Below are 6162 nucleotides of genomic sequence, written 5' to 3'. Positions count from 1 at the left end.
CATTGAATCGGCGCGGGACACTGTTTAATCAAAGAGGAAACACACACACACACGCACACTCAATCAGAAAATGGGACACCACATGCACACACACACGTCCTATAAGGAACGGGTATGACAGGGCATCAGAGCTACGACATCATAATCACTGGGCCGGTGAGGACAACAGCGGATTAGAGAGTGACAGAGAGTGCGGGAGAGAGATCGGGGTCATTACAGAGTGAGAGCGCTGAGTGTTAGGTCGGACTGATAACGGGCAGAGAGCGAGTGACGAGGAGGTGAGTGGGTAACGAAGAGGGAGCAAAGTGTAAGGAAAATTAAGCATCTGATCATCACTGATGAAGATGATATAGAATAACGTGGACATGTTATCATTACACCCATGAATGATTGTTGAACATCTTTTTTTTTTTTTTATAAGCATGGGCGTTAATCTGCAGCTATAACAGCTCCACTCTTCTGGGAAGCTTTCCAGTACATTTTGGAACCTGGCTGCAGGGATTTGCTCCCATCCAGCCACAAGAGCATTTCAGTCGGCCAACTCACGTGATGGCATAGATTATTATTTGACCGTAGAATATGTGCAGTGTTGATGTTTGGCGTTAAGGCTCCGTCCTCGTCACTCCTTACAAGGAAACACTAAAACCAGCACAGCAGGAAGTGGGGGCCGATGATAAGTTCATCCTAGGGACCATGCAGGCGGATGCTGAGGTGGAGTTAGGGCTCATTAACAGCAGCAGCGCGAACAGAGCGCCGAGGTTGGAAACCGATGTGGCGCAAAAAGGCCTGGCCAGCAGTTGGCAACCCAGTTCATCCCAGACGTGTTGGATGTGGTTGAGGCCGGGGCTCTGTGCGGGCCAGTCACATTCTTCTGCACCAAACTCTCAAACCCAGACTAAAAACACAAAAATGCGCACATGAACATTGTCATGTTGAAACAGGAAAGGGCCTTCCTCAAAGTGCTGCGCAAAGCTGAAAACACACTCCTGTCTCGAATACAATTGTATGCTGTGGCACTGCGATTTCCCCTTCATTGGAACAAAGGGCTTTAGCCCAAACCATGAAAATCTGCCCCAGAATAAAAGTACGCACGCATGTGAAAAGGGGGTGTCCGCATTTTGGCCATATTGTGTATATAAAAATGTCAGAACATTCTGTACAACCCAGGTCTAAATTGGTCATGGGACATTAAAACCAGTTAATGCTGCAAAACGCAACATTTGTATATTTAGTGGTGAAAAAAAACACAGTATTAGTTTAAATCTCAAGGTGGGTGCAAAAGTATCCCTGCCGAGCTTCTCAGTTGTGTTTACTGGTGGAGATGTTTTTTGTTTTGTTTTTATCGATAGATGCATTTGGAAGGCAATTTGTATGAATTCATATTTTTGAAATTTTAACTGACAAAGTTCTCACTCCTCCAACAGAAAGAATTACTGACAATATCATATTTTTTGTGATTAATATTTGAATAATATTTTGTGATTAAATATGTTATTAGGTTTTCTTATGCTATCACATTTCTTTTTCAGATTTTTAAAATGCACACTCACAAAAATAGACTCAATTTCTATAGAAAGTGACCATCACCATGATATCACCATGGTTTGAGGTCATTTTCAGTTATTAAGTCACATAATGTTTTTATGGTGAGACTTCTTCACAGCAGACCATCGGGAAAATGTGTGTGTGTGTTTGTGTTTTGAGGATGTGAGTATATGCAAAGTGTTGCAACACGGGCACCACGTTACACCACATCCCCCAAGAAACCAGAGACAAATATAGTTCTGGTTAGAAAGAAAGAATCGTTCCTCTTTCTATGTTGCTTCCCTCTTGTTTTTATGTGAAGGACAAGTACAGAGCAGTGTGGTGAGTAGAGTTTGATGAAAAAAATGCAGGAATACAGGAGGGAAAAAAAATGGATCTTAGCACTTCTTTGTGAACAACAGGACGGGAAGAAGAAATGGACAAACATGCACTTCTTGTTTCACTTCTGTAAACCTCGCTGGATATCTGGAAATGAGCTAATACCTAGTTACCGTAACCAAGAGATCTGGGACAAATAAACGGATTCTTAAAATACTGCTAACTGTCCTTGGGATCTGCTGGCTCCAGCGCACAGTCCAGCGTTTTCCCAAGGACTGAAAATCAGGGTTAATGAACAACTGACTTAGTGTCCCAGAGCAAATAAACTCTCTTCAAGTATTTTCAGACCGAGCATGAAGGCACGGTCAACACCCTACTCGGACCTTGTGAACTGAGCTCACTGTGGAGGAAAGTTAATTTCCCTATGGACAAAAAATGTATTCATTATGACACCTTGCACAAGGTAAAAAGTAAAAAAAGAAAATTCTTTAAATGCTTTTAACGTCATACTTGGATGACGTCCCACTATGTGCAGAAATGTAGCAAGAGAGTTGAACCTCTCATTGAGGGAGACAACATTGATTTTGAGAGTGACAGATAACTGCAAGAGGAAATTATCTTTATCTCTTTTGATTTTCTCTCTCACACATATACAGTCCGGCAATTATGACTTCAGCTCCCTGTAAGATAATAACAGGAAAATGGGCAGGATGATGTGCAGGAAGGCTGAGTACCAAGCTATTGTGTGAAAAAGTAGAATGATGACAAATACGGAGCAAGAGCAACAGCTGAAGTACTTTGTACATGTGCTTCTGTACTTATTTGTACAATCTTTGGGAGGATCCGATCACTTTAGTTTGGACATTTTTGGAAAGTGAGGTAATTCTGGGCGGTCTTCAGCTCTTCAAGGGAACATTTGAGGTGGCAAGACTTGAGATTTGAACTCATCATATCCAAGCCACATAAATGAATGACCTGAGATTCGAATAGGACTTTGACTTTTGTGAGCTTTGACTTGTTTTTGTAAGTCAAAGCTCGGTTTTTTCCGAGGATGTGCCACTTTATTGTTCTCTGAGATGTAGCCAAAGCTGTTACATTACATTACAGTACATTATGGGGTAGAACCCAAATGTCAAGAGTTTGTCAGAGAGCACATTTTGGGCGGGCTGTTCAAGAGGTTAATTCTTGGTTTAAGGATAAAGGTTAGAATTAGATATGAGACCTGGACTCTCATCAGACCTGAGTCGCAAAAATTAATGACCTTAGTCGTGAATCGGACTTGACTTCTGCGATGCTTCCCTTACTTGACCTGACCCCTTCAAGGCCTGAAGCAAAAAGGTTTTGACCTAGTAAAATTCCAAAGCAATACGAAAGACAGCAACAGACAAGCCTTTCATGACCGCACATCTAATTTTTAGGCCTTTGCATTGTAAAGACTTGGTCTCAGCTATGTATTAAACCACTGCCATGTTAGTTTAATGATCGTCATTCAGAGACCTGAGATCTGCAACTGACTTACAAATGCCTGTGACTTAACTTGCACTCAGAAACTTAGAACTTGACTTGAGACTTTCTTTGACAAGACTTGAAACTTGACTTTCACTTGTCCCAAAAGATGTAAAAACAGCTCAAGTTTAAGGTAAGTGCTGGAGCATGTAGTCGTAACAGTCAAATCCAGCTCCTCAGCTAGTGTCCATAGCAAGGCCAGAATGTGTCTTCTAGTTGTCTTGGTGTTTGAGAGTCAAACCTGCAAATGAGTTTTCAGAATAATGTGCACATGGGTGTGCATGTGTGTGTCCTGAGACAGAGGGTGGACTGAGGACAAAGTGTGGGAGGGCTAGACAAGGCCGCACATGGAGCCACAACACCCCCACAGCAAACAAGAGGGAGACCAAACTACCAGCTCTGCCCATACAAACACACTCTCACCACATGACAACACCATTGTGGTAGAGGAAGACAGTGTGTCTGTGAGTGTGTGTGCGTGTGTGTGTGTGTGTACGTGTGCTGTCATTGGGGTGGAGTGGGGTGGGATGGTCATCTGGGTTTCCTCCAGAGAGCGAAACAAACGGAGTGAGGGAGATTCACTTCCCCATTGGGACAGACAGATAATATTGACACAGTCTGTCACAATAAGAGGCAGACTGAGCCCAAATCTCAAACCCCAGGACGAATGGTTTACTGAAAGTCTGTCCAAAAAATTAATTAAGTGTGACATCAAGTGACTTTTCAATCACAAAATGTGTTTTGCTTGGAATTAAAACAAAAAAGAGTGAACCATCCAAATTAAAATGTTTCCTGTGTGGTTCAGATTCGGACCAAAGAAACAAACGGTAGGTGTGATCTCACTCTTACACAGATTTATTTTTATTTTTTATTCGACAACAGCGTGCATCACTGTACGTTAATGATACCCGCCTGTTCTTCCACCGAGAGACCTGACGGCCTTGCTACTGGCTGGTACGTGGGGCTCTCTGTGTGACCGTCTGGTGGATGTAGAAGGAACTAGATACCAAATACTGTTCTCAGGTAAATCGCAGCAAACCACAAATTCTTCTTGTTATTGGTCCGTAGGAGCCATCCCGCGTGCTGAATCACAAAATGCCTACTCATTTCACTTGAGTTTCCAAACGCCAACACTAAGCAGAAGAGAAAGGTGGGGGGTTTGGAAACTGTGGGATTGTGGGCCGCTATTGGGCACAAGGACAAAATCCATGTCTCTGCTTCAAAATCATCACAGAGAACGGAAATCACATTGTTTGGCTAGTTCAGTCTTGCGTTCATTAAAATATTGAGGATCACCACAACAATTTAATTTGAACTGAATCCTCAATTCATTGTTTAATTGGTTGCAATGCACATTTTACTTGTAATGCGAGGAGCTTTTGCCAGATTTTTAACTAAAATTAACAAGTGGATTAACCTTACTCTTACCTCAGCCTCCTTACACACACTGTCCGTCTGTTTCATGATCAACTTTAGGATTTTGACTTCAACCTTTAAAGAACGTTACGGCTCTTGGCTAAGTTGCACTGCATAAATTGTAAGTCATAATGAGACTACACATTCCTCGAGATCCTCTGATAGGGTCCAGACCAAGGTCCCGGATTGACGGAGCGTTTACTATCAGGGACCAGAGGCTATGAGACATCCTGCTTGAGTGGGTCTGGTTAGCTGAGTCACTGGGCTTTTACACCAAACATGCAAGCACAGCATTGCAGAATGAATGGCCACTGTTGTCAGCGGCCTTCAGTGACTTAAAAAGCTGGGCAGGAGCAACTGAGGGGCCCACAGCCCATTTTCGACCTGTGACTACCTGGTGGTGACCTGTGACTTCCAGCAGGTTTTGATTCCTACATTCAACTAAATTCTAATCTGAATTTATGTAAGGTAATCACTCTTGTCACCAGTGAATCTCTCTAAACAAACCATGAAGAACCTCTTTGATGTAATGAAGCTATGCACCTTCTTTTCTCATGTAAAAACCAAGTGAGGGTCATCTCTTTTACCTCTTCTCAAGATGTGTTTAACAGAACGTTTACCCCGGTTTTGACTAAGTCTGCACCCATTTATCTGCTTTTTGTTTTAACTGCATTTTGCCTTAACTTCTTGACTTGCTTCAGTTTTTTTTTTGTTTTTTTTTTGCCCTGCTGTTGAAACTTCAGATAACTATGCTGATTTTACAAAAATGTGTGAAATATTTGAGCAAAAAAAAAAAAAATGCAATTAAGATAAGACACAGACCTGGGTGTGTGTGTGTTTGTGTGTTTGTCTTGTGAGTGCATGTTCAGCTTTAATCAGCTCAAGGTGGATTAGTTTCCGTGGAATCATGTCGTGTCTCCGCTCAGCTGAAAGGGATAAGATCTCACACACACATAAACATAAACGTACATAGTGGTGAGTCAGGAAGGTGTGTCTGCGTGTGTATAACTTGTCTGCATATACGCATGTAAACATCTGTGTGTCTTTATCTGCTAAAATTGTGCCCTAACCGCTGTGACCTCACCTCCGCATCGTGCGCATCTTGTCAGGTGTGCGCGAGATGTAGGCGGGCCAGTCGCACTGTTTACACACAACGCCTTGGTGTGACCTCGGAGGTCGCCGGTGACCGTGATTGGCTGCCAGCTACCGGCTCATTAAGCCGCTCACATGGGGACACCGTGCCAGAAGACACACTCTCCGTTTGTTTCGCAACACAGGGATAAAGTCACACACAGTCGTCAGAGGGACACTGCAGGTATGGCCGGCGGCCAAGTGCACATGCTCACTTCTGCATTTTGCGCGCACACATCATGGCAG

Source organism: Xiphias gladius, chromosome 15, assembly GCF_016859285.1.
Source record: "Xiphias gladius isolate SHS-SW01 ecotype Sanya breed wild chromosome 15, ASM1685928v1, whole genome shotgun sequence".
Lineage (NCBI taxonomy): Eukaryota > Metazoa > Chordata > Actinopteri > Istiophoriformes > Xiphiidae > Xiphias > Xiphias gladius.
The sequence above is the reverse complement of the archived record's forward strand: the minus strand, read 5'-3'. Positions refer to the sequence as shown.